Source organism: Lathamus discolor, chromosome 10, assembly GCF_037157495.1.
Source record: "Lathamus discolor isolate bLatDis1 chromosome 10, bLatDis1.hap1, whole genome shotgun sequence".
Lineage (NCBI taxonomy): Eukaryota > Metazoa > Chordata > Aves > Psittaciformes > Psittacidae > Lathamus > Lathamus discolor.
In genome coordinates, this window is record NC_088893.1 from 8163984 (window position 1) to 8190635 (window position 26652).

The 26652-nt window shown below is 38.8% G+C and overlaps 1 long non-coding RNA gene across 1 annotated transcript in view; it reads left to right on the top strand.

Annotated features, from left to right (window-relative positions):
- Positions 1 to 26652, top strand: part of LOC136020121 (uncharacterized) — a 65942-nt gene that overhangs the window by 28424 nt on the left and 10866 nt on the right. Inside the window, exon 2 of the long non-coding RNA XR_010615197.1 lies at positions 24442 to 24566. This is a non-coding gene — a long non-coding RNA (uncharacterized LOC136020121). The remainder of the gene's footprint in view (positions 1 to 24441; positions 24567 to 26652) is intronic.

Consider the following 26652-nt stretch of genomic DNA (forward strand, 5'->3'; position numbering starts at 1 on the left):
GTATTTCAGGTAAACTACTGAAATCTCTAATGGCTGTTTGGAAACTGGAAAAAAAAGAGTGAGAAAGGAACTAGAGGAGAGACCCAGTTAATTTTTGCTTTGTCCCATACTTCTTGACTTCAGTAGAAGTGGTGTAATGTGCTTGGTAAACTGTTGCTATGTGATAGTGACTAGAAATTCTTTTCAGAATGGTAAGATTTACCTATCCTTAGCTTTTTAAAAAGCTCTGTTTGCTGAAGTCACTTACATAATGTAGACATTCCACTTCGAATGTACATTCTGTGTACAGTGCATGGTTTCTTAGGAAGATGGTTTCATTTATTTGCCTATCTTCTGGATTTTTAATGAGGAAGCTAAGTAAGTTTTAGTGGGTTGATTGATCTTTAGAATAGTTATGGTTGGAAAGGACCTTAAGATCATGTAGTTCTCCTCTTTGTTTGTAAAGAGGAGAAGTACAGAAACTGCAGTTCTCCTGGAAGTCTCTGCACCATTGTCAGTCTAGAGACACCAGCTGTTGATTTGGTTTTGCTTCAGACTGTGTTTGAAGCTGCTTGATGCTTTACCATTGTATTTGGTTACCTTTGTATGGTTGTATCCTGTTAAATGTAGCTAGCTTAGTTTTGTAAATTGGACGTTTGTGATGCTTGGTTTATAGAGGATGTTGGTATTATATGCTCCAACCCACAACTTACTGTAGCTCTTTGTCTTAAGAATTAGAATTGCCCCTGCCAAGGGCTTTTTCTCCAGCTTGCTTGGTCCCTGAAGCAGAAAAGTGTTTACTATTTGACCATTGCTTATGTACAATGTATAGAATTGTCCATTTTCATTCCTACATGCTTCCTACTAAGTTGCGTACTGATTATCTATTTGCCAAATTTCTCTACAGCTTCTTACTGACGAAAGTGTAACAGTAAAAAGGTTTTGCCAAACTTATGTCTACTTGAAGCAAACAGAGGATATATGAAGCAAATCTCTGGTGCTTTTTTCTCCCTTTCTCAAAAATATTATGTGGAATTGCTGTTCACTGTGGGTGCACTGGGATACAGGGTTTTGTCTGTACAGGCAGGCATGCTGATAGTTTCTTGTAGAGATCATTTCAGTATCAGTCAAGATAAAAGTAGTAATAAAAAAACCTCTTTTCTTTCTGAAAGTCAGTGTGGACCCAGTCAATTCTATGATTTTCTTGTCTGCTATATATGAGAGTCCTGGTGGATATGTTCTTAGCTTTTGATTTAATACCAAAATCTGAACAGGGAAAGTAAAGCTACAGGAAAAAAAAACAAAAGGCAAGAGCATATCACAATCTCCTGGAGCTATAAGAAAATTATAAGAGCTGGGGCGTGAATATGTAGAAGAGTTTACTGAAAATGTAATAATCTTGTATCATGTCTACTCAGTCTTTCTGTGCCACGGCACATAGCCCTTTACTCTACTTGCAAACTGTATATTAATGTTCTGAGTCCAAGTATTGAGAAGAAAAGAAAAAAAAGGCCTGAATTTGTCGGGAAAATACAACCTTCTGCTTCGGCTGTTGTCCGAGCGGAGCCGTTCTGGTTCCCTGGGCCTGCAGGTGGCAATCTTGCGCTGTACTGGAGAGGCAGCTCCTAACCTCTCCGAACTGTGGCTGGGAATGTGTGGGCTGGGGGAAGAGACAGGGGATGGCAGCAGATGAAACGAGAAGTTAGGTTTTTACTTAAGCTTTCAAGACTTGCTTCCCTGACAACTTTTTAATCCTCAGGACTTAGTGCAGCAATTAGCTTGTGAGGAAGCGAGGTAGTAGCTGTGCAGCAGTGTGAGCAAGCACAGGAAAGCAAAGCTGCAACAGTGATGCTCTTTTCCTGCCCAAGCACCTAAACTCTCCCTCTAACAGGCATTCAGGGCTCCAGTGGGATCAGTGAAGAAGTTTTAACCTTTTCTGTCATAGAGCATCACCCTGATGTTCAAGAAATTTGGAAACCAGTTGGGCACAGTGCAAACAACTCCCTTCACCAGCTCTGCCAAATAGGTGAATAGATCCATAGGAGGATGTTTGAGGAGGAAGTGGGCCATCCCCCCTCTTTGTTTTTGTGATTATTCATCTTCCAGCCTTTCTCAGCAGGACCTGGAGCAGTAAAGGTCTGGAATTCAGAGTACAATTTGGAAAACAATTGTCTAGATGAAGCTCTATGCACAAGTGACTTCCTGCCTAGATGATTTTATAATAAAACAGACTTTGGCTTTTCTGAACTACTGAAGTTTATATAAGTAATTTCCTTTTTTGGTAGTGAAGTGTTACACTAGTATTAAAATCTTAACAACTATGATTTAGATTCAGCGAAGTCTTAAATCAAAACCTGGTGCCTGTGGCTGACTTTTTCCCTCCCAGTCACTTCCAGTGAGTGTGGGTATGGGAGGCTCAAGACCCCCCCCGAATCTGTATTTTAAATTCATGCTCTGCAAGGTGCATGCTTGCTTCATGCTGCATATTTCAGCAAAAGACTTGAATGCACCAGGGAAGCTGGGGAGAGAAAACCTGTGACTGGAAGCTGCAGAACAGTAACTCTCTTTCACTTCAGTACAGGGAATGCAATGTGGCTGCAGGGAAATGAGTGAGTTCAGAGCTCAGATCAAGAAAAGCGGTCTTCTCTCAATGTAAATCATACAGTAAAATATCCCCAGTATTTCACTTAAAGAATTTCAAAACCTGAATGGCATAAACATGGGCCTGACTTTATTTTGAGACAAAATGGGGATGTAATTCTGGGATGAAATCATCATCTAATAATCCAATCACTTCAGTTGTGCTAGGCAAAGTAAAGGGAATCTGATAGTATGGATCTGCAGTGCTAGCCAGTTTTAATTACGTGTGGTTGTAGATCCACTTTCCCTGCCAAATGTTCTTGTTGGCTTTGACATGCATATGACCCTTGGGTGAGCTGGCTTAGCTCATTGAGACCAAGACTTTCAGTTTTCATCTGATCAGCTTCCTGAGCTGCCCTTTGCCCAGTCACACAAATCTCACTCCCTTTGAGAGGGCAAGAGAGGACCAGTTCTGTAAGATGGACTGTTATGGAAATGTGCTAGGGTGCATCTTTCATTTCATGCATTAGAGCAACACAAGTGATAACCTATGGTCACTTTGTTTTAAACTTATAGATAACCCCTTGAGTGAGAGTATGAAAAGAACCGATGTTGTAACACAGATCTGCAGTACTGAACTGTGAGTCAGAGAGGCTGGCTCACTAGAAAGGAGGAAGGAAAGCTGCAAGATGCAGTAGTATTATTGTTTAGAATTTCCCTCAGGCTGACATGATTGATTCTTCTGGGTTTTTTTTTTTTTCCTCGACTAGCCACAGATTCAGATCTAACCCTAATCTAACATTTAGTGAAAGTTGGATGGCAGCTCTTCACATGAAGAGAAATCAGACCCAGTTTTAAAGCTCCATGGGAGATAAAGGCAGAAGACTTTTCTTACCCTAAGGCAGACAGAAGTGCTGCTGACTAAAAGCTTTTTTAGAAGCTATGCAATGAATTATCCCAATGCACAGCTCAGTTGAAGGGAAAAAGATCTAACAAGCTCAACTTAGGTAATTTTTCATTAAAGTGTTAGTGAGGCTTGACATTCTTAATCTTGTTCTTCTGCAGCAGAACTTCTGCTTCTGGGATAAACTGCATTCTAGAGGAGGGCTCGACAGGCAAGTCCGAATAAACCTGCTAAGAAACTTGCTTTCCTAGAAGGCTGATTCTGTAATCGTGTCTGTATGAATTTGGTTCTCCCCTCATAGGAAACAAGTAAAAGAAAGTGTTGAGATATGAAGTCAGTCTTTACCCTGTATGCCACAGCAGTCAATTTATGTTATGCTAAGCAACTTAAAGCTGAAATGGGTCTTAACTGAGTTTTTTCTTCATAGTTGTTCTTTACTAAATAGTGTTGTTTTTTTTTTTTTTTAAACTATGGAATTGCATTTTATATTTCTTCTGCAGTCAAGCTAAAGGAAAATTATGGTCTAGGTCAAAGAACAATGAAATAAGCAAATTTTGGTAGCAGTCCATGGACTGGAAATTAAAATTACCCTTCTAGGAACTGTTGTAAAGTTGGTAACTCTGGTGGTGTCTATCCAGCAAATAGGAGTTTGAACTTCGTAGATGAAGGAGAGGGCTAATTTGAGTTCCACATACTGGTTGATTGCTCAGACCATAGAGCCATTTTATAGAGGGCTGGGCATCACTTTCAGCTGCAGTCACTGTATTTCAATGACAGTAAATTGTGTAGTCCTAGTGGGGCATCCAAGGGGTAATCATTGCCTTTTTCCCTCCAAGTGTCTTTATATGGTAGAGCTTCCAAGAGGACTTGGCCGTGATCCTTTCGTCTAAATCCTAACTACATATCAGTTGGAACCATTCAGTTTGGGACAGTTTTGGGCATTTGAGGATCATACAGAAGGACTAATGAGTTTAGTTGCCCTTGATTGGAATTTGTAAGTCCTTTGCTGGATCTGGAAGGTCGTAGGCAGTATAAAACATGAGGAAATTGAATTCCCTTTCTTAAAAGCAGCCCTAATGCATTGGTGGATATGTGAATTATGAATCATCTTAAGTATACGGAACATGTTGGCAGATCAAGGGTTATATTCTTTGTCTTGCTTTGCTGGAATGATGCTATGCACTTGCTTTTCTCGTGAAAAAGGGTTTCTGTGTTTGTGGACTGAAGTATAGTTTCCTGTGCCTAAATGCTGCTGTAGCACTGTTCTCTCTTACTTATGGTAGGCTAGAATGCAGATTTTTTTCTCTGTAATGCAAATTGCTGCTTTCAGATGTTAGCTTTCATTTTTGCTTGGTACCCATCACCTGTAAATGAAACTGCCCACACTACAGGAAAATAAGGAGTTAATTTTTGAGGTAAGGAAACAATTGACCTGAAAACTTTACTTACTGACCTGGTGAGACAGGATCTGCGCTCAGTCTTTTTTCTTTCTAATAAATCCAAACTTTTAAGTGAATGAAGCCAGGTTGCTTTTTGCTTTATTCACCCTCTCATGGAGAAGAGGTGAATATAACTTCCCTCACCATTAGAATCATGAGTCTTTCTGCAGACACATAATGTGGCTCTGGATTAAAAGGGCAAATGGCCTTAAGACTGGTCTTTATTAGAGATCAGAAAGCCAAACTGATAGCTGCTGGGAATAGTCAGAGTGATTACTGAGAAAGTTGGAAGAGGGTGTGCAAACGGGTCTTGCTTCTGTTTGAAGCAACTTTAAAGCTTCAGCATCTATGGAAAAAAAAAACTTGCTGGAGCTATATATTATTTCTGGTTAATGTTATTTGGCATATTTGTGCTTAAATCAGAACTTCATTTAATTAGATATCAGTTTTCTTTACAATATAAGTGGATGTGGTAAATGGCTTTTTAAAAACATGTTTTGATTTGCAGTGGTAAAGCCTAAGCACGGCAGCTCTCAGGAAGGTGTCTGCCTTTTAGTTGACTTGTGTTATTTCCATAATTTTAAAAAGCCATCTGATCTAGTAGGTGCTGGAATGTGGCTGTAATGATGGGTTAATGAAAGCCATTATGGCTAATTTATGCCATCTATTAGTTCTTATACTTGAGAAGGGCTCAGGCATTCTGGGTCACCAAGAGAAAAAATGACAGTAGATGAGGTGGGTTTTTTGTGTTGGTTTGTTTTTTCGTTTTAACCATCATTATTAGGAATGCAGTGGGTTTACTAAAAGCTGTTGTCAGATTTTTCAGAGGTGTTGTAAGGAATAAGACTTAAATATGGCTATTAAAAAACCCCCACATCTCTACTTCCTCCCACATCTTCTGAATTTCTGAGACACTGAGTCTGTGTTGTCTTAGAAGTAGAAAATAGCTTCATTTGGAGCTGATAAGCAGTAAACAATTTACTAAGGTGAATTACTTAATGAATTATGTATAGAGATGATGCTCCTGCAGCTTAACTTTTGGAAGAATTCACCTTTGCTTTTTTGATAGTTTCTAAATGCTTCAGCAGACTTAAGGTCTGTCGAGCGGTAGATGTAGTTTTTCTTGATTTCAGTAAGGCATTTGATACTGTCTCCCACAGCATCCTCATAGATAAGCTAAGGAAGTGTGGGCTTGACGATCAAGTAGTGAGGTGGATCGAGAACTGGTTGAAAGGAAGAAGGCAGAGAGTTGTGGTCAATGGCGCAGAATCTAGCTGGAGGTCTGTGACTAGTGGAGTTCCTCAGGGGTCGGTGCTGGGACCGGTGCTGTTTAATATTTTCATCAATGACCTGGATGAGGGAACTGAGTGCACCCTCAGCAAGTTTGCTGATGACACAAAACTGGGAGGAGTGGCTGACACACCAGAGGACTGTGCTGCCATTCAGCGAGACCTGGACAGGCTGGAGAGTTGGGCGGGGAGAAACTTGATGAAATTTAACAAGGGCAAGTGTAGAGTCTTGCACCTGGGGAAGAACAACCCCATGTACCAGTACAGGTTGGGGGTTGACCTGCTGGAAAGTAGTGAACGAGAAAGGGACCTGGGGGTCCTGGTGGATAGGAGGATGACCATGAGCCAGCAATGTGCTCTTGCGGCCAAGAAGGCAAATGGCATCTTAGGGTGCATTAGAAAGGGAGTGGTTAGTAGGTCAAGAGAGGTTCTCCTCCCCCTCTACTCAGCCTTGGTGAGGCCGCATCTGGAATATTGCGTCCAGTTCTGGGCCCCTCTGTTCAAGAAGGACAGGGAATTGCTTGAAGGAGTCCAGCGCAGAGCCACAAAGATGATTAAGGGAGTGGAACATCTCCCTTATGAGGAGAGGCTGAGGGAGCTGGGTCTCTTTAGCTTGGAGAAGAGGAGACTGAGGGGTGACCTCATCAATGTTTACAAATAGGTAAAGGGTGGGTGTCAGGATGATGGAGCTAGGCTTTTTTCAGTGATATCCAGTGATAGGACAAGGGGCAATGGGTGTAAACTGGAGCATAGGAAGTTCCACGTTAACATCAGGAAGAACTTCTTTACTGTAAGAGTGACAGAGCACTGGAACAGGTTGCCCAGGGGGGTTGTGGAGTCTCCTACACTGGAGATATTCAAGGCCCGCCTGGACAAGTTCCTGTGTGATGTACTGTAGGTTACCCTGCTCTTGCAGGGGGGTTGGACTGGATGATCTTTTGAGGTCCCTTCCAACCCTTGGTATTCTGTGATTCTGTGATTCTGTGAGTTGCACTGTTCTGCTTAGCCTAAATGAAAGCTGCATAGTACTATCTGTATTTGAGATGTGTGGCTGATCTTTGGGTTGGTCACTTTTGATGGACGTGACTAACACTTGGAGCCATGGCAATCTAGTAAAGTTATGTAGTTTTCCTTGTGGACCCATTTGACTGGGACCCATTTGACTTGTCCCCATTGTGTTATCACTTCTGTCTTGTGAAGATGTTGACTGTTTGCTGGGAGCTAATACCCATTTATCAGCTTTTCCACATCCATTGCAATCTGAGTTTGTTTTCTGCATTGTTCGTTACAAACAGCTCTTGCAGAATTCTGTAGATCATATTACCCTATTTCAATTCTTCTGTATTGCTGTGTTTTCATACGGCATCAAATAAAATGGGTTGAAGTCAAGTTGCTGATGAGGCAGCTGCCAATATTAGAAGCAATTAAGAAATTTTGTGGAAGGCTTTGTTGTAGAAGTTTATCATAATTTTGCGTGGCAAACCCCCCTGAGGCGATATAGTTTTCCTTCTGTGTTTTAGCTCCTGTATCTTCACTTTTTTAGATGGTTCTATGAAACTGTCTATAATGTCTGTACCATCTTATTCTGTTCCTCTGTTAGATTCCTTTTTGTCCTGATCTATTAAAATACTTTAAGTGATATGTAACCATCTGAATGCAGCCTTAACTACAAACTTTAAAATACTTAAGGCAAGAAAATGAGTAAGTCTGAAGTTAAGATCATGTCTCAGTGACTAAAAGGAGGAAAAAATAGGAGACTGAAGGAAAGGTTAGGTTTGCGGCAAGTCTATTTATAGGACTTAAAGAACTTCTTCCTCATGCGCTGTGTGTGACTGTGGGCAAATTTCTGGGCTCCAGTTGTAAGTTCGCTCCAAAGTGTATGCTGAGGCTAAGAAACTATTTCTTTTCAATTTTTATGTAATTTTGGATGCTTTTTATATTTCTCTGTGGCATGGAAGGGAGGCCACTTTGAGAGCTCACCTAAAGAAGTTTTGCTATCTCAAGGTCCTTGACCCTGGCAATGCCCTTCCTGTAGTGCTCTGCTGCGGGGTGTTGGAGTTGCCCCTTTTGGCAGATGCCTCATGTTTATTGCGAGGTGCTGGAAGGCACACTGAGGCTTTTTATAAATAGAAGTGTATGCAGGGTAGATGATCTGGGGACTCCTTGTTGATGAATTTTATACCTGTTTTGTTAAAAAATAACATCTTGAGCAGCAGACTGTTAGAAAGTTCAAATTGTTGCTATTTGTCATTGAGAGAAAGTAAGCGATGTACCTTATCTCCTATTTCTAAGCAGTAGAGTATTATCCCCTTGCATGGTATTTCTTTAATATTCCTATTCCATACAGTCATCAAAGAGAAGTCATGAAACATCTGATGCAAAAAGGGGCATTTTTTTTGGAAAATATAATCCGAAATCTTGCATCTTTTGGGAAGCATTGGCAAAATATAGGGAAACTGAAAAGCATTCCTGATTACTGAAAACTATCATTATCTTTTTCATGTCCAAAACAATGCAGGTGAAAGTGAGTAGACTCTTAATTAATTTTATTAATTATTAAAATTATTAATTTTTTAATAAGTTTGACCAAACCTAAAGATCTATCTTATAGGGTTTTCTCCTCATAATTAGGCTTGCATTTATCTTCAAAATGTGTAGGAAATAGCTTTTGGAGTTTACCATAATAGTGTTTCTTAAGTTATCAGGTCTTTATAAATTGTCAAAAATGACTGGTGGCAATTAAAGGCCCAGCAGCCCTCTGAGCAAGCCACAAACACACTGTGGTATTTGACTTGACTGAGCAAATAGTTAGTCTCTTCCCTGGAGGTTGTTGGGATAAGAAAGTAGAGATGCTGCAGGTTCTGGTTAAACGGTTCTGGCACAGCTGTACAGACGGAGCAACTCATATCACTTATTATAAGGAAAAAGACACCTAGGGCACAGTGAACTACCTTTTACTACCATTTCTGTGGGAGCAGAGCTGGGGGCACAGTGAGAGCAAGGTGGAAATATTTTCGTGCTTCGGCATTTGTAGTTAAATATTCAAGCCTGTACTGTTACTACTGCTGCAGTAATGTCACATTGCATAGCAATACTAGGTTTGACAAAAGCTTGTCATGGGGATGTTTCAATGTGTGGCACTGACAGGCAAACATCAAAAGACTGGTTAGAGGGAATCAGTTCGTGTAGGTAGATCCAGGAGGTTTGCTGTGAACAGTCAGTGCTCAGAGGACTGCAGTTAGTGGTTGCACTCAAATTTTTGGAGGATTCAAAATGCAGCTGTTTGCTCTGTCAACTGCGCAAGGTTAGAAGGGAAATCTGCAACTGTGTCTGGTGGAGCAGGACAGGCTCCTCTTACTACATCCTCTATCTCCTCAGCATGCTCTGTGCTCCTGCTGTTTATAGTCATTGTCCCACTTGAAGACTCACATGTACCTGGTGCATGTGTCGTCTAGAGTGGGGGTGTTGTGCCTCCAGGGGAGTGGTGCAGAGCATGTGGATTGTCAGTGGGAACAGTTGGATGATGTAACATTGTCTGCTTGACTGTGTGGACTGAAAACTAACGATGAATGGAGTTACTCTTATCTGGAAAACGTTAGACTTTTTTTTCCTGGCGAAAGATACAAAGGGCTGGAGGAGCTCGACACACCCAAGATAAGGTTTTATGTTTTACCTTAATTAATGGAGGCTAAGTATAGTGATTTCGGGCTCCAACAGCTGTTTATGCACAAAGGAAGAATAGTGTAAACTCTTACTTTGGACCAGTCTGATCAGCCACTGTCAATCTCTAGAGAAGACGGCAAGTCTATTAACTGATAGGTGGATTCAGTCTTCAGTATTTAGTAGCAACTTTCCCCCTAATCTCTATTCTTAAAATGTGATGACAGATAAAGCAATAGCTTAAATTATTTAAAGCATTTCTTAAAAATTTATCTCTGACAATGTTGCTGATGAGGCATCAGAGACCACTTGTACTATAAATGATCTGCATAAAGAATTACATATACCCGTTTTTTTTCCTTGGCAATTCAGCAGAGTACTCTGAGGAAGTCTTCACCTCTGACAGCTGGTCTCTGGATGCATTCCAAGATAACCTCCAAAGATGAACTGTATTCACTCTATAAATAAGAAAGATGGATGTTTGAAGACATTGTGTCCCCTTATGCTTTTAGTAGGAAGGATGCTGTAGCAGTTGATAGATCAAAGTTATCAGTTTCAGGGCTACTAAGCTGATTATGAGCCCTGAATAATACAGGCATTTAGTTAATGTTAAATTCTGTTCTGAGACTGGTCTAAGGGGAAGGTGATATTTCTCCACTTTATTGCCTGAGGGAGCAGACGTGTGCCATAATGGTGATTCTCAAATGTACTAGTGCTACTCCAAGTATTAGTTAATTTCTACCACAAAAATAAAAGTAGGGTTATGTTGTGGTTTAAAAAGAAAAATTGAAGTACAGGAAGAGTTTTTGTTTAATGTTAATGGAAATTGTTCTGCAATGCAAAATGAAATAATGTATTAGGGCACTGCAAGGGAAATATCTGAGTATGAATGGTGACACTAGTATAGGAAAAAAATAGAAAAATGCCATGTATAACATTCAGGTTACAGTATTTTTGTTGCATTTAAAGAATCAAACAAGCATGGGCAGAATGGATGCAGCAGAACAGTGCAGTACTTAAAGTTGACATGTTTTCCATGGTACAGCTACAGCAAAGCTTCTCTAGATAATTTTGTTAGGGACAATACTTCATTCTGATTTAATGCAGGTATAATTAGGGTTAGTTAGACATGAAACCGTTGATCCAGTAAACAGTGGCAAAATGCATACATCAATTCAATTTGCTAAGTGGCGGAATATTTTTTAGGGTCCAAATTCTGGTCATAAGCCTCTAGATCTCCAAGAATCTCAGTTGATATCATGTTGATATTTGAGTTTCTACCCATTAGTATTTTTAAAAATGTAAGTGAAATCCTTTTGTTATCTGTGTACATAATCATGTGTGCTCATCTGAATCAGCCCATAGGAGTCCAAGGAGCTTCAGGACATGCTGCAGAATCTTATTTCCATAAATACCTTTGACTTTGTTGTCATCTTCAAGTGATTCTTTTTAAGTGATGGGGGAAGTATTTTTTTCTATAACACTTAGTGTTTGAATAAAGCTTATAAGAAAATGTTGCAACTCCAAAATAGTTAGTATTTTGATCAAGCTTTAAATTAGTACTGTAAGTTGAGTAACACAAGAACAAAATGCAACAGCTAGCTCAGATAAAAGTAGGTAGAATTTTATAGGTACCACTGCTTCCTTCCTACTGATATATGTGATCTTATTTGGAAATCTCCATTCTGAAGAGAGGGTGCTGGAAGCTCTAAGACACATCAAAGTTGTAGGTTCTTTTTAAAAGCCAAGAAATTTGTGTTACTTCTTCAGTTTTCCTTTATATAAAACCGGGCAAACAAACCTTTGCTGTGACTTGCAACTGTGGTACACCTAGATGGCTGAGGTCCTTCATTTTTACAGCAAGAAAAGATTGACCATTTTGAACCTTACATCTTATGATTCTTGAAGTAAATAAAATGTGTTAAATCTGTGTGGGGTTTTTTCTGTGTGTGTGTGGTTTTTTTTTTTTTTTTTATGTCCCACCTTACTTCCTTCCCTCCCCCGCAGCGGAGAAGGTGGTTTGGTGGTTCCGTGTTGTTTCTTAACTCATCTGATTGAGATACCTTATTCTTTTTTTTTTTTCTTTGTGTATGTGTGAAGGTTGGGTTTTCTTCAAGGCTGAGTGTCCTTTTGGTCTGTCTTTTAGCTGATGGATGTCTGGCTTTGCAAATTCAATTATAAAGCTAAGTAGAAGTGGGTGGAATAACTAATTTTGGATGTCCTGTTCTGTTGTTTTTTAACAGGAGCTACAATAAATTGGAATGATTGAGATTGATAGATCAGTTCATGGCCATTTGAAATGCATTTTTCCTTTAAAACTTAGGGAACAAGAATAACCCTTTACTTTACCCTTCTGAGAGATTAAAAGCTTCCTTAATGAGGCTGTAGCTTTGATTTTTTTTTTTTTCCCTTTTTTTTAATGTGGCTTTTATAATTTTGCTGGTGGAAAAAAAACCTGTCATGGTTTAAGCCCGGCCGGCAACCCAGAACCACACAGCCACTTGCTCACTCCCCCCTTTCCTCCTGCTGCTCCCGGAGGGGTGGGTAAGAGAATTGAAAGAATGTAGCTCCCATGGGTTGAGATAAGAACAGCCCAGTAACTAAGGTATAACACAAATCACTGCTGCTACCACCAATGATAATAATGATAAAGGAAATAACAAGGGAAGAGAATACAACTGCTCACCACCCGCCCACTGATACCCAGCCCGACCTGAGCAGCAATCTGGCCCTTCTGTTTATGTACTGGGCATGACGTGCTGTGGTATGGAATACCTGTTTGGCTAGTTTGGGTCAGGTGTCCTGTCTCTGCTTCCTCCAGGCTTCCCCTCCCTGGCAGAGCATGAAACTCAGAAAGTCCTTGGTCAGAGTAAATGTTACTGAGCAGTAACTAAAATCATCGGTGTTATCAGCGCTGTTCCCAGGCTGAAAGTCAAAAACACAGCACTGCACCAGCTACTAAGAATGAGAAAAATGACTGCTGCTGCTGAACCCAGGACAAAAACCCAGCCCCGAACTGCAGATCCAATCAATTTTAAAACATTTCTTTTTACTCCTATATTGAATTATTTCATATAATCTGGTGCTTTACCTACTGTCTTGGAAAATGTTGACTTCCACAATGTGGAAAAGACATTAGTGACTTATCTGTTCACTGATTGGCACTTGCTGAAGCACCCTTTCTTTTTCTTGTCAGAAGAGGGTCACATAAAGGGCTAGAAAGATGAAATGAATTATGAAGAAAGTAATTTCCAGACATTACTGACTGGAGGTAAATTTTGCTTTCAGGAGGCAAGGAAAGCAAATACAAAAGGAACCACTTGTGGCAATGAATCTTGATTAAAAAATGCTACTCTAAATTTGCAAGGTTTATATCCTGTGGGACTCTAGGGTAAACTAACTTAGACCTTTGGAAAACTAGCTTGAACTATTCACCAGGTATCAGATTTTCAAGCAATATTGTATATCTGCTTTGCTTATTCCCCAGACAGCATGCTTACTATGGAACTCTAATATCTCTCCCAGCTAGGTTTCCCACCTGAAAATACATAATTTCACCTTTCAGGTGGCTTTTTGCTGCAGATAATGTTGGCTGCTATGTCGTTCTTGGATTTAATATGGTAATCTGATGACCTGACTTCGTGATTTTAGGTGGCATGTACTGAATGGCTTTCTTCTGACTAGTTTTGCAGTAAATCACTGGAATGCTTTTTCACTCTAGTTTCATAAAGCTGTATGTATTTGTAACCTTGCTGTGATAGTACCTTCATAGCAAGCAGGGAGAGATTGGTTCACCTCAAGGTTTATGACTGCGTACCAAGGGAATCTATCACTGGCCACAGAAATCCATGGAGAAGTAATGAGAAAATAAATGGGCTGTTATATAAATTGTGCATCCATCTGCTCTAAAGGTGTAGTTCCAAAAATAAGTTTAGGCTTTGAATTAGTGATAGTTTAATTTTGCATAAGAGTTCAAAGTTGAGAAACTGTGATATACAAACTGACCACTATGAATAGGATGCTTGTGTGACTATGGACATTATTAAAGGTCTTAATTTCTAAGTTTCTTAGGCACGAATCTTACAAGGATGTTAATGGAGTATCCTGCTGCCTGTGCAGTACTGTGTAAATAGTAATGGTGTGGGTACTACATAGGCTTGGAGGCAGAACAGGTATTTCTTTGGCCTATGTCTATGAGTTGGTGAGAGCCAGGAACTGTTAGAGAATATTGAAGAGGAAAGGGGAATGAAAGTGCTAATTTCCTCCTGCAGATAATCCATGTTAGAGGGGAACTTAATCAAAGCGTCATTACTTTAATGAAATTCTCATATAAAATGCAGGACATGATGTAATTTATCTAAATTAATTACTCTCTGCAGCTAAAAGGAAGTTGTATGACAAATTATTTGTTCTGCCTATTCATCCGTTCTTTATCAGACCTTTTCGTACTCTGATGCAACATAAGGAGCAGAAGCAGCTTTTTCATGGTGCTGAGTGGATTAATTTGCATTGATCCCAGGCTAATAGAAGAGTTATTCACCCAAGACAGCACTCAGTAATTTTAATAGCTTTTTTTTTCTGTGCATAAATTACCAATCATCTTACAAGTAAAGCAAAACACAAAGTAAATGTGGTTTTTAATTTGTAGAAATAAATAATACTAATAAACCCCCCCAAACCCTAAAACCCCTCCAGAACCCCCAAATCAACCCAAACCTCCATATTTACATATACATACACACATATTATTGGTGTATATAATAAAAGCATATACATCTCGGGTAGCATTTTGCATTCATGTTACAAATAAGAAAACTCCTAATACATTTCAGATTACAAATTGATTTTACACTGCAAATTTATGTGTAAAAAAAAAAAAATATAGTGCTCGGATGAACATCATCTGCATCTAGTTAGAGTAAACGAAAACAAATGCCACAATAGCAACATGAAGCCACTTTAAAAATATTAAATTATTGTCATGTTGGAGAGATGTATGAATCCCGAGTAGAAGCTATATCTTAAACTCTGTTGCCTATAAAGAAGTTGTTTTAAAAAGTTATGGATGAGCAATAGAAATAAGCAGAATCTGAATAGTTTAGTTTAGTTCTGATCTAACTGAAGGTTTTAATACTGAACGTGATTCATAGCAGCAGTGGAAGACTGCAAAGTGATACCTTTCTGGATTTTAGCAGACACATATCCAAGGTATTAGTTTTGGGTTTGGGTTCAGAGTAGTATCCAGTTATGGGCTTCTTTATTCCTGAATCTGCATTTCTACATCATTGTTGTCCAGAGGAAAGGAGAAGGCAGGCAATATGTATGACTTGAAACTAAGAAGTCTTAAAGTCCTCAAGATGATGTGAGAAATGATACCGTGTTGCGCAGTGCACACACAGTTGTGTGTGCCACAGAGCAGCTCCCAAGTGAGCGCCTCTGTGTGCCACTGCCTTGACTTGATGTGCTTGTTCTGCCCTAACTGCTGTCCCAGTGTTGCACATCCATCCCGACCATTTTGGTCCAGAGCTGGGCTCAGCTGCCTGTGTGTTCCTTTTTACTTCCATGGGTCTCTTGTGGACATGTTGGAGCTCATCTTTGGTTGCTGTGCTATAAGGCTATGTAATATTAAAATCAGATTGTTCTTTAGCCACTTCAGAGGCGTGATAGACATTATATCTTTCACAGCTGTTTCCTAAATCTGGCACTGTCTGGCAGTGTAAGCCTGATTGTAAACCTGTATTCAAGTATATATCACACAGTGCACTGCTGCACAGAGAGAAAACTTTGCAGCAGTATTTGTCTAATCCAAGGGGGATGCTGTCATAGTATAACTAGTGTATTATAGATGCAAAATCATTTAGAACTAGTGCAAGTATCTTGAACTGTGTCCTTACGTACATACAACTCCACAATGTAAGAAACAAGCAGAAGCTTCAGCATGATTTTTAAATAGGCCAGAGGGATCCATTAAAACAATCTATGTTCCTGCAGTAATGTGAGTTTTTAAAGACAAGTAATGGAAGCATTTCTAGTGTTACCTCCTGGACATTTCTAATACTTGTGTGTACTTACAACCTTGTTTATCATCCTGGTTATTTTTTCCAGTATTTTCACTTAATCTGTGAAACTTGAAGCAAACTAGAAGATACCTTATTTGTTCATCTCAGTAGCTTCGAATATGTGAGTTTTTAGCAGAATATTGTTGTTATTCAGCCTATGCTTGTGAAGCTGCAAAACTTTGCTCAGTTTTCATGAACTCTTGATTCAGAAAATGGGATTTTTCTGTGTCTGGAGTGCCCACGGATGTACTCCCACAAGCAGGTCATCTCAGCTGAGGAAAGCTTTGTGGGACACAGAAAGTCAGCCAGGTGGCTACTATATTGCTTTGTTAGTGGGCAAACCAGTAAAATCCAAACAGCCCTTGGGGTCTTTTGAATGAATGTGTCTCTGTACATGCACAAATGCTGTAAAGAAAACATTTAACAGCAACTTGCATTTCTTGTGTTGAGTGGATGGTGTCTGTAGTGTCCCCCGCCAAATTGAGTGGGTTTTCTCTGAGGTAGAGAACGGTGAGTTGGAAAAGATAAACTTCAAAAGAAGTCAGCCTAATTACTGTTCCAGATTTGAATTTGAGGATATCTGGAAGAGTCTAAATAAGCATCTGAACTTTAGAGTACTGATTTGAACTGTTTGAAGTTAGCTTCCTTGTAACTGGAAGTTGCTATCTTTTATTTTCCTTTATCTGTGAGACTCAATTTTTTCCCTCATGATTGGCTTTGCTTTTGCCATTTAATCTTGGCAGTAGCAGCTTCCTCACTGGCTAATGCAAACATGCTGTAAAGTTAGGGAAAGCCATTTTAGACATGCAAGTATAAACAAAGGTTGAACTGACATTGTATATGCTGGAAAAATATGACAAGCACAGATTGTGCCAGCTTTGTATAATCAGAGCTTCTAGGCAGACACGGCAAGCAGCTTCCAACCTTCCTGCTTTGTATTAGGGTTCTTTTTGTGGTTTTTTTTTTTGTTAGTTTGTTTTTATTTTACTTTTTTATTTTTTCGCAAACATAAATGAAAATGGACACTGCAGCATCTCGAATTCACCATTCGGCCTGCTTCTGAGACTTGACTGGGGCCAGAGATATGCAGGTGGCTCTGACAGCTGCACTCAGCAATAGATTCTAGACTTGTGCCCACAGAAACTAGGTTAATCCACTGCTGCTGGCATCGTGGGTTGCAAGAAAGTCTCTGAAAAGACAACTGTGCATGGAAATGTTCTGTTTCACTTCCCACTGTTAAAATACATTTAGTGAGATTTGTCTTCTCTCTTAGCAATTACTAATGCTAATACTTACCTTTATTTTTGCAGTGCACTTGGAAACCTGAGTTTGCTGAAATAATTGACTTTTGTTTAATGGCATCTAAGTACATTTGCAAATTTTTGTATTTATTAGATCTATGTGGGAACTTTAATTTATTTTTATTAAGAAAAATGCAATCACTTCAATAAAACCAGCCTCTTAATTGTTCATTATAGATGGTTTTGTTTCCTTTATTAACATTTGTAAACGGCTGATGCAACTACTGGGCAATCTGGACTCCTAAGCACAGATCTCTTCAGCCAAAGATGACTTACTTGTAAGTGTAGATTACAAACAAATACGTAGCTGAATTGACATAGAAAAATCTGATTGGTGCTTTGTCATTAACTTCTGATGACATGATTAACATGTTTGGTATGTCCCTATGGAGCTAACGACGTTTGCAGAGTATAACACAAACTACAAACTCCATGTAATGGCTGGGCTTGTATTGCCTGTTTTCTGGTATGAATAAGAGATGGCTATAACTTCAGATGAGATTTGTTTAATATAAATACTAGAGATCTATTAACTGAGAGTGGGCAAAATCCATGCAGAACACAGGAAGTTAAACACGTATGGTCTACATAGTTAGGTGCAAAACTGCTAAGATTACAATTTAAAATCTTCAGGAAGGTCAACAGCCTTGAAACAATAAGGTTGTTTCATTCTATGGGGCTTCAACTGTTAAACTGGAACATCACCATTGCTTCATATGGCTTCAACTTGCTGCCTATCTTGCTTGAAAATTTCTTTCTGGAAGGTTGACTTTTCCTCCTGACTGTACACTAAAAATGAGTGTTCCATCTGCTGGTACTGCAGGCTGCATTTTTAAATGTGTTTGTATAACTTCATTCTACAGCTAAGTACTCAAAACTCTCTTTATTAATGTATTCCTTGTTCAAACAGAAGAGTTTGCATGTGTGATTTACAGCCTGAACTTTTTGTCACTTGCACTGGTTTCATACCATGGTAGGGCCACTCTTATAATGAGGTAAAACTCTTCCATTGAGTTTTTGTCTTGATTTATAGTGGTAGATGAAGACAGTGCAATTCTTAAAACGCTACTGATCTACATGAAAGAGCTTAAATCTCCTTTTACTGTTTTATTTTTTTATTTTGGTGGAAATATTGACTTGCACTTCCAAAAAGAAAAAGTAGAATTTTCACTCTTCTAAGAGTGAGAAAAGTGTTTGGGCAAGTTAGGTATCTGTTTTGAGGTCTCGTGAGTTGGGTTTGTTTCCACTCAATGTAATTGTAGCTTCGGATTAGAACGCATGAATAACAAAAAGGCAAAAATAACAAGCATGTTAATGGGCACTGATTAAACTCAGTAAGAGACACACGCTTTATTCCTGAGTTATTAACTTTCTGACACAGTTTAAATTGCCATAAATTAAATCAGCATGAATGGTTTAGACCCCCTGTAGAATAAAATGTTTGGTAATGATAACAGGGTAGAAGGAAATTTAAGTCAAGGGTGAAATCGTAAGAAATTCCATCAGCTCTCATCAGTGATTTGTCAGTGTAAATTCCTTGTGTACTTCAGGTCACCTTATATGGGCCCAAGCATCATCACAGTAATTAAATCATATTCCAGCACCTCTCTTTCTGAAATTGAGGCTACAGTCTGCTTGTGTTATGTCTTTTTCCTGTGTGTACGGGCTACAGAGGGGGCAAAATACCCCCAACACTGAAAGGTGGAGAAGGGTATGGAAAAGCTGTGGAAGCAGTAAGAGTTCCACATACTTCTTTGCTTAAATGCATACATGCATGTGTTGCTGGTTTCTATGAACTAGACTTTCTTCACACATAGGATTTGACTGTTGCAGTGGAGTTGTAACTAATAAGATGTTAAAGTCCTCTGCGCAAGCGGAAGAAGAATTTAAAAGCTATGTATGACCTTTTGAGATGGAGGACTTGAGCAACTTTTACTTAATCCAAAACAATGTCAAAAAGGAGTGGTTTGGATTTTTTGGGGATGGATTAGCTCAATATAAAATGTACAATGGGTTTATTGGCTTTTGTGAGCTCTCATATAGAATGAGTATAGGTATTTGTCCTGGGTTTACCAGGAGCCGTTTTGCTCCTTCTTAGTAACTGGTGCAAGCTCTGTGTTTTGACTTCCAGCCTGGGCAGAGAGCTGATAACACCGATTGGTTTTAATTGTTGTTAAGTAATGTTTATTCTGGCCAAGGACTCTGTGAGTCTCATGCTCTGCTGGGGACGAGGGAGGCGGGGAGGAAGCAGAGACAGGACACCTGACCCAAACTAGCCGAAGGGGTATTCCATACCACAGCACGTCATGCCCAGTGAGGTATCTGGGAGTTACCCGGAAGGGCACACTCTCTCTTTGGGGGGTCAAACTCATTTGGTGGTGGTATCGTATTCTCTTGTTATTTTCTCTTATCACTATTATCATTGGTGGTAGCAGCAGTGATCTGTGTTATACCTTAGTTACTGGGCTGTTCTTATCTCAACCCGAGGGAGTTACATTCTCTCGATTCTCCTCCCCATCCCTGCGGGAGCGGGGAGGGTTGGGGGGCGAGTAGACGAGCTGTGTGGATTGGTTTAAACCACGACAATATTATTTCTTAATCTAAGTATGCCTCTTATTAAAATCTGTTAGGCACATGGAAAGCAGGGGAGCTGAATTAGCAGAAACAAAACAAACTATAAACTATTGGAAGACAACTGTTTTCTTGAAAGTGTGCTCTGCACTGAGAACTTACCTGGTGTGGAGGATTTAATGTTGGCCCTCTCGCCTCTACATAGGCTTTTATTTAGTAGGAAAGTCTTGTTCCCTTTTTCTTTCCTGTCCCGGTGCAAAGGAAGAGGAAGCTGGCTACCAATGACTGTTTTGTTTCTTGTTCAGATGATTACTCCATTAGGATAAATTTATTTGAAGTAGTTGGAGATGCTGAACCTATGCCATTGCTGGTTGCTTTACTTGTCAAACCTCATTAAGTTTTTTCACTCTGCTTTTTTGCCAGCTTAGCCTTTTTCTGGCAATAAAGTATTCCTGTATGGCTAGAAAGTGGAGATTTACTTTCACTTTATAGGAATCTTCTGATTATTACTAAGTGTGAATGAAACCCAGCATTTTGCATGTCTTCTCTATTGGTGTAAATTTACTCAAAAGGAATGAAATTTGGTTGTCAACATTAAGCTGCTATTACTTGTTTGAGGTGGCTGTTCTGTTTACTAGGATGGGAAGGTGCTGTCATCTTCAAAATGAGCAGTTATGAGCCTGTATGCAAGAAATCACCTCTTGATACTGATGAAGATACTTTTATCAATGTGTTTGCCTGAGGTTCCTCATGTGGCAGATATTTGCCTCTCAAATGTGAAAATGTGCAGTGTGCTCTTAGAGCAAGCCATTTCCAATTGTGAGCTTCTGTATCTCCTTTCCTTTTTTGTCACCCTTGTTTACTTGATGTCAATTATTTCATGATGTGCGGTGTATGAAGATTGTTTAACTCATTTGGTGTCTTATTTATTCCACTCAAAAAACCCCAAAGAACCCAGCCAACAAAACCAAGAACTTGTTCCATTTTTAATCTGCATTACAGGAAGATCCCTGGGGAAAATGTGGAAGAAGTTATAGAGATGTTCAAAACGTGCATCCTTTTTTAAAATATTTTTATTGGCTATTGCGTAATTAAGTTTACTTAGTAATAACATCTCACTAGTGACAACACTTCCTAATTGCCAAAATAAAACATGGCAAGCTAATGTTCTGGAGGCTAAGGAAAATTTTTGATGGTTTGGATAAATGCTTATATTCAGGAGAGAGGAACAAGGACTATTAATGTGGGCAGCAAGAGCAAGTGAGAACAGGGACTGAATTATTCATGTGGTCTGTTTCAACACACTTGTGTTTTTGCTTAATCATGCGTTTAGCTTTGTGACTTAATGTGGTTGGAGGAGAAAGTTGTGGAGAAAAAAACATCTAAAAAGGCTACCAAAGGAATGCTTGCATGTTGTAACTGAGCAAAAATTAGATGTGGAACTCCTGATAATATTAGCTTATATTGTGACATTGTTAATCTGAGGCAGATCTATTCATGACCATCACTTGTTTAATCAGAAAATCATGATATGACAATGCATCAGAAAGTGAGATTGAGGTTTTGAAAATGGAGTTATATATTTAGGACACTGAGGCTTCGCATTTCTAACCCAAGGCGCATTAAAGAACCAAGGTGCACAGCGCTAGGAGTCAGGCTTTGTGCCAGCTTGTCACACCTCTTGCTTTTATTGCTTTTGCTGTGGGAACCATGATGTTCTTGTTTAAAAGCTCTTGTTATGGTCTGCAGGGACATCAGGTTTTCTTAGTCTGTAAACTCAGTTGGTAATTTTGGACCTTACTGACTTTAGAGACTGTGAATAAAACCAGGATCAGAATAGCTTATTTGGCTTATAGTACCAAGAAATTGGATGCTGTATGCATCTGATATTTGTGATGACCATTGTGGATTCTTGAGCAAATGTGTTAAGGCATTTAGAATAAAACTTGCTGAAATAATTTACAGCAAGCACCATCTATTTCAATGTTTAGCTATGTTTCTTACAGCAAGGCTGCCATTGCAGAATCATAGGTTCCTTTCTGTTGAAAAAGAACTGCTGCTTGAACAGTGTCAGTGGTGAACACAGACCTGAAAGTTCAGCCTTCTGCAAGTATTGAATGCCTTTGCATTTTTACTGCTTTGGTCAAATATATTGATTTAAGGCACATTTTAAAGGTTGTTTAAGGTTGTTGTGGTTATTTAAGCTACATTGAAAAGGTACCTGTTCCTCTGGCATTGCAGAAAGCCGAAGACTTGTTGAATGATTTTGGAGTTGGTGCATCAGTAGCAGGATAATAGCTATTGCTGTATGGTATTGTTTAACAAGTTAATTGAATATTCTTCTTGAAAGCCATATACGTTACTTAAAAAAGTACGGCTCTGAGTAATAAGGGGAGGCTCTGCTGTGTGTTTTCCTTTTTTTTTTTTTTTTTTTTTTCCCTCTCCTGATTGTGGGCTGTAAGAAATGAAAGTGAAGGAAGGAAGTGAAGGAAGGAAGCTTAGATGCTGTTTTAATGCTACTGCTTTGTGGAAGTTCTCGTCTGTACATATGCGGAGCATCAGATTGAGATGCAGGGGATGTGGGTGTAACAAACTGTGCAGGCTTTTTCTTTCTGCCCCATTACAGAAGCAGATGGATGGATGAGGTAATTTACCTAGCTGGACTTCAATAACAGCCACCTAGCTGTCTGGGCTTCAAAAAGCAAGTTGCTGCTATGACAACAGGGTACTGATGTGGTCATTTGAAGGGAAATGTGTAGAGAGGGTTACAAAAGCTCTATAGTAACTAGAAATACTTAGCATATATATTGTGAAATAAAATATGAAAATGGTAATGTAGATGCAGGGGGGTTGGAGTAGATGACCTTTGAAGGCCCCTTCCAACTGAAACTATTCTCTGATTCTTCTCTATAATTTTATGTTATAACCAGTATAAGCAGTTATTACACACTGAATGCTTTTTCTAATATACAGAGAGAATATTCCAAACGTAAGGAATTATCAATTCATGAAAAACAGCCACTGTGAGCTTCAAAGAAATCATTAAACACAATCTTTCAGATTTTTTTTGGCTTAGGGAATTTTCATTAGTCATTTCAAATAACTTCAGATGTATGTATTCAGAATGTTCATGTATACCTCTGCTTTTTGCAGCTCAATCAGCAGATGAAACGTGAGAGAAACATTTCTTCTATTTAAAAACCTTCTTCAGATCAGTCTTCTCAATATTTCACATGATAAGAACTTGTTACATACAAAATGCTAAAAGAACGTACCCACTGGGATTAATGTTTGTTTGTTTTGTCTGTGCCTCATCTGTTTTAAGCTTTGTCTTTTTTTAAATCTTGAATTAACTTTCCTTGAAAGAGGTGCAGTAGTTTCTATGATCTACTAGCTGACCTTTAAGAATAAATAAAAATGGACCAAATGTATTTGAGAGTTTTATATATATATATATATATATATATATATATATATATATATAAAATATATATATATAAATATATTTGTGTAGGCTTTTTGTGGTAGTAATCATCTTTGTTATGTGTATGTATATATGGTATCTAGTATCTAATACCTCTGGAATCTATAGCACAGTTTGTTACACTAATCAGATTTCTGTGATGTGACAGGGATGTACTATTTTGAAGATCTTGAGGATGCCTTTGTTGACTTTGGTTGTGCTTTTGTACCTTCTCCGAGCTTTCTCCTTCACCATTTCATGTGAAAATTGACCCTAGTACTTTTCCTGTTTTGGGCAAAATTGGTAACTTTTATCGTCTGAGGGTTGATATTGCTATACTCGGAGTGTACTTGTCTGCTTCCGACACCCGTCTTGCTGCTGGCTTTTGAAGTTGTGTAGTATGCTTGAGGCTTTTTGATTCTGTAAAACATTAAACTGTTGGGGAAAGAAGGGTCTAATATTTGAGGACATGGGGAGCTGATCCAGGGAACTTTATTTCTAAACCCTGAAGTAGTAAATTCTAAACTTCATGAGATTTTGAGAGATTCAATACCTCACTGAGATCTTAAACATTAGCCTGTGTGAAGCAAGTCTGTAGTAAGATGTGGAGATGAGATCCCGATCTTAGAAAGGGGAGCTCTTCACTGCAAAGCGCAATGATATTTATGCTTTTATATGTCACAGGTTTTATGATTCAAGTGTATTTTTTTATTTATTTGAAGAGTATTTTAATATTTATTCTACGGCAGATACTAAGAACCTATTTAAAGGGATTTAGTGATATGGAGCCAATTTGGTAGAAACCGTAGCAAATAAGTTGTTGGGTTTATTTGGGTGCATGGTGTTGTTGGTTAGTTTTTTTTTTTTTTTTTTTTTTTTTTAACTGATTCCTCCTTTCACTTTCTTGCAAAGGGAGCTAGTCTGTGACAGAGTAATAGAGATGAAATGTAAGAGAGCACCACTGGGTAAGAACTCTGCTGAAACCCTTGTTCTGAAAGGAAGTAATGATTCCTTCTAGTTTGTCTTGTCACGTGTTGCTTGAAGCTGTCATTGCCATAAAAAACTTGAAGGGCTATTCAGAAAATTCAGAAGCTTCTACTTCCTCAACCATTGTAATGTCAATAAAACATAGTATTAAAAAAGATTTCATAAATTATTCTGGCTGATGATCTTAATTTGAATGCTTTCTCTTTCAGTATTATCCTGCTAGAAAATACTGACTTAGAGGAAAAGAATACCTAAGAAAAGGAAGTTTTCACCGTCTCCCCTTTGGGCTTGCTCCAGATCCTGCTGTGAAGCAGTTCTTTGAGTAGAAGAGCAGGTGAGTGATGTAGGTGGTTCTTTACACATAATTCTATGTTCATACCTTTTTACCGTATCTCAAGTTTTTTCTCCCCCTTCCTCCCACTCGGAGAAGTCTGTGTGTGTATGCATCACATCAGGCCGATGCACAAGATTTCCTTATTTTAAGACTAGAAGATGTGCAAGGAACAAGCAAGGTTCTGCCCTGGTTGCCTCTTGAGTTAGTGTATGTTCACAACTCAGCATACTTAAGTTTTGCAGTGACAAGTAAGACTTGCAAACTAGCTTTTAAAAATCTCTTTGATAAAGTATCAAAATGAGCATGGTCTCATCAGACTGATGGATCATTGCTTTATTTTTCTAGAATGCTCTGCTATTCTAGATTATATGCTCAAAATAAGTATGATAGTGTTTTTAAAAATGGAAAAAAACCCAATAATCCTTTCCTTGCTTTTGTTGCTTAAAGATCACTTGCACTGTAAAACTGAGCTAGGTCTTGCTTCACTGACAGACAGGTCTACAGCAGCATTCAGAATTTCCAGTCTGACTCAGTGGGTTGTAACTAATGACACATAAACTATATTTCCCCTGGAGAACATATGCAGTAATTATATTCAAGTGCTTCTATTCTTAGAATGTGATAGTGTGTCTTTAATGCCTTGCATTTAGACCAGATGTTGCATTTTTTCTGCAACTCTTTGCCTTTTTTTTATTTTTTTATTTTTTTCTCCTGGAATTCTAGCAATTTGATAAATGATTGAAAGCATTGGAGGAAGTGTGATACGTTGTACAAGGCACCATAAAGACCAGAAGTTCTTTTTCAAGACTTGCTTCTGTGTAGTACAGTGCTTAAAAGGGATATGTGAGGGAGCAATCTAAGAGAAAAAGGATCAAGAGTATGCGAAATGCCGTGGTTTGTTTTAACAAAAATATTTTTTTGCGTTGTTTAACAAGGCTTGAAGAAATGGTGTGTATTTACCCAGTATCTAGGCAGCTGAAAGATTGTTTACTTGTATCTAGCATGTGCAAGTCTACGTTTTGAGGTATTACCTCTTCCAGTTTTGAGAGAGTAGTCAGCTTTGTAAAGACAGACCTGAATGCCTCCAAGATGTGTGCCAGCTCCTTAATAGTATGCATACCATGTAAGTTTCTTCACATACAAACTGTTGCAGAATAAGAGTATTTCTGCTATAGTTCCTCTTCTGTACTTGTGGGTGTTGGTAGTCACAGCTGTATTGAAGTACTGGAAGAGACAGAATGCGGGGGGGTTTAAGGTTAAAAGGTTTTAACTGAGCTGTGGTATATTAATCAGGTTCATCTGCCAGAGGAAAAGGTTTGAGACCGTGGGATGTTATCAAGAGCCAGACAAAGAAGGAAATTTTTCAAAGAAATGTGAAAATAAGTGAAAAGAACCTGAGTATATGTAGTGGCCTGTGGGTACGAGAGAAATAGCTGGGTTCTCTTTTGCAGTGAGATCATCTGTTTTGGACGCGAGAGTATCCAAAGTTAGAAAAAGCAAAGCAACAACCTCTTTATTTTATCATAGATGGAGCCTTATGGATTTCCAGGAAAAGAATGAGATTTATTGAAACACTATTACAGAATTCTTAGGATTGTTGTGGGGGTTTTTTTCTACCATGTTGCAAACAGCTGTGGTTTACTTTATTAGAAGCGCGTGCCTCCTAAAGCCCATTGAAAACATGGTTTCATGCATCAATTTTGAGTTCTTTCTTTCCGATGTCTGTCAGAGAAGTTCACTGTGTTTTCATTGGCTATGCAGGTAGCTTAGGATTTAAATGAAAAAAATTATTTGTTATAACAAAGCTGAAACACTGGATGCTATTGCCTACACTGAAGCAAAGATTAAAGTCAGATTTAATATTGTAATGTGACTTTTGATTGAGAGTATCTAATGTGAGGGAAAAATTCCTTTTTGATCTCTGTAATACCTCACTAAGGGAAGGAAAAGGTAAGACGTTGAGTAGAAAAAAAAAAAAGCATTGGGGGAGGACCAGGTTTATACCATCTCATTGTCTCAGTCTTGATCTTGCAATGAAATGAAAAAGTCGGTCTTGTCTTTAATGGGCTTTTGTAGAAATACACAG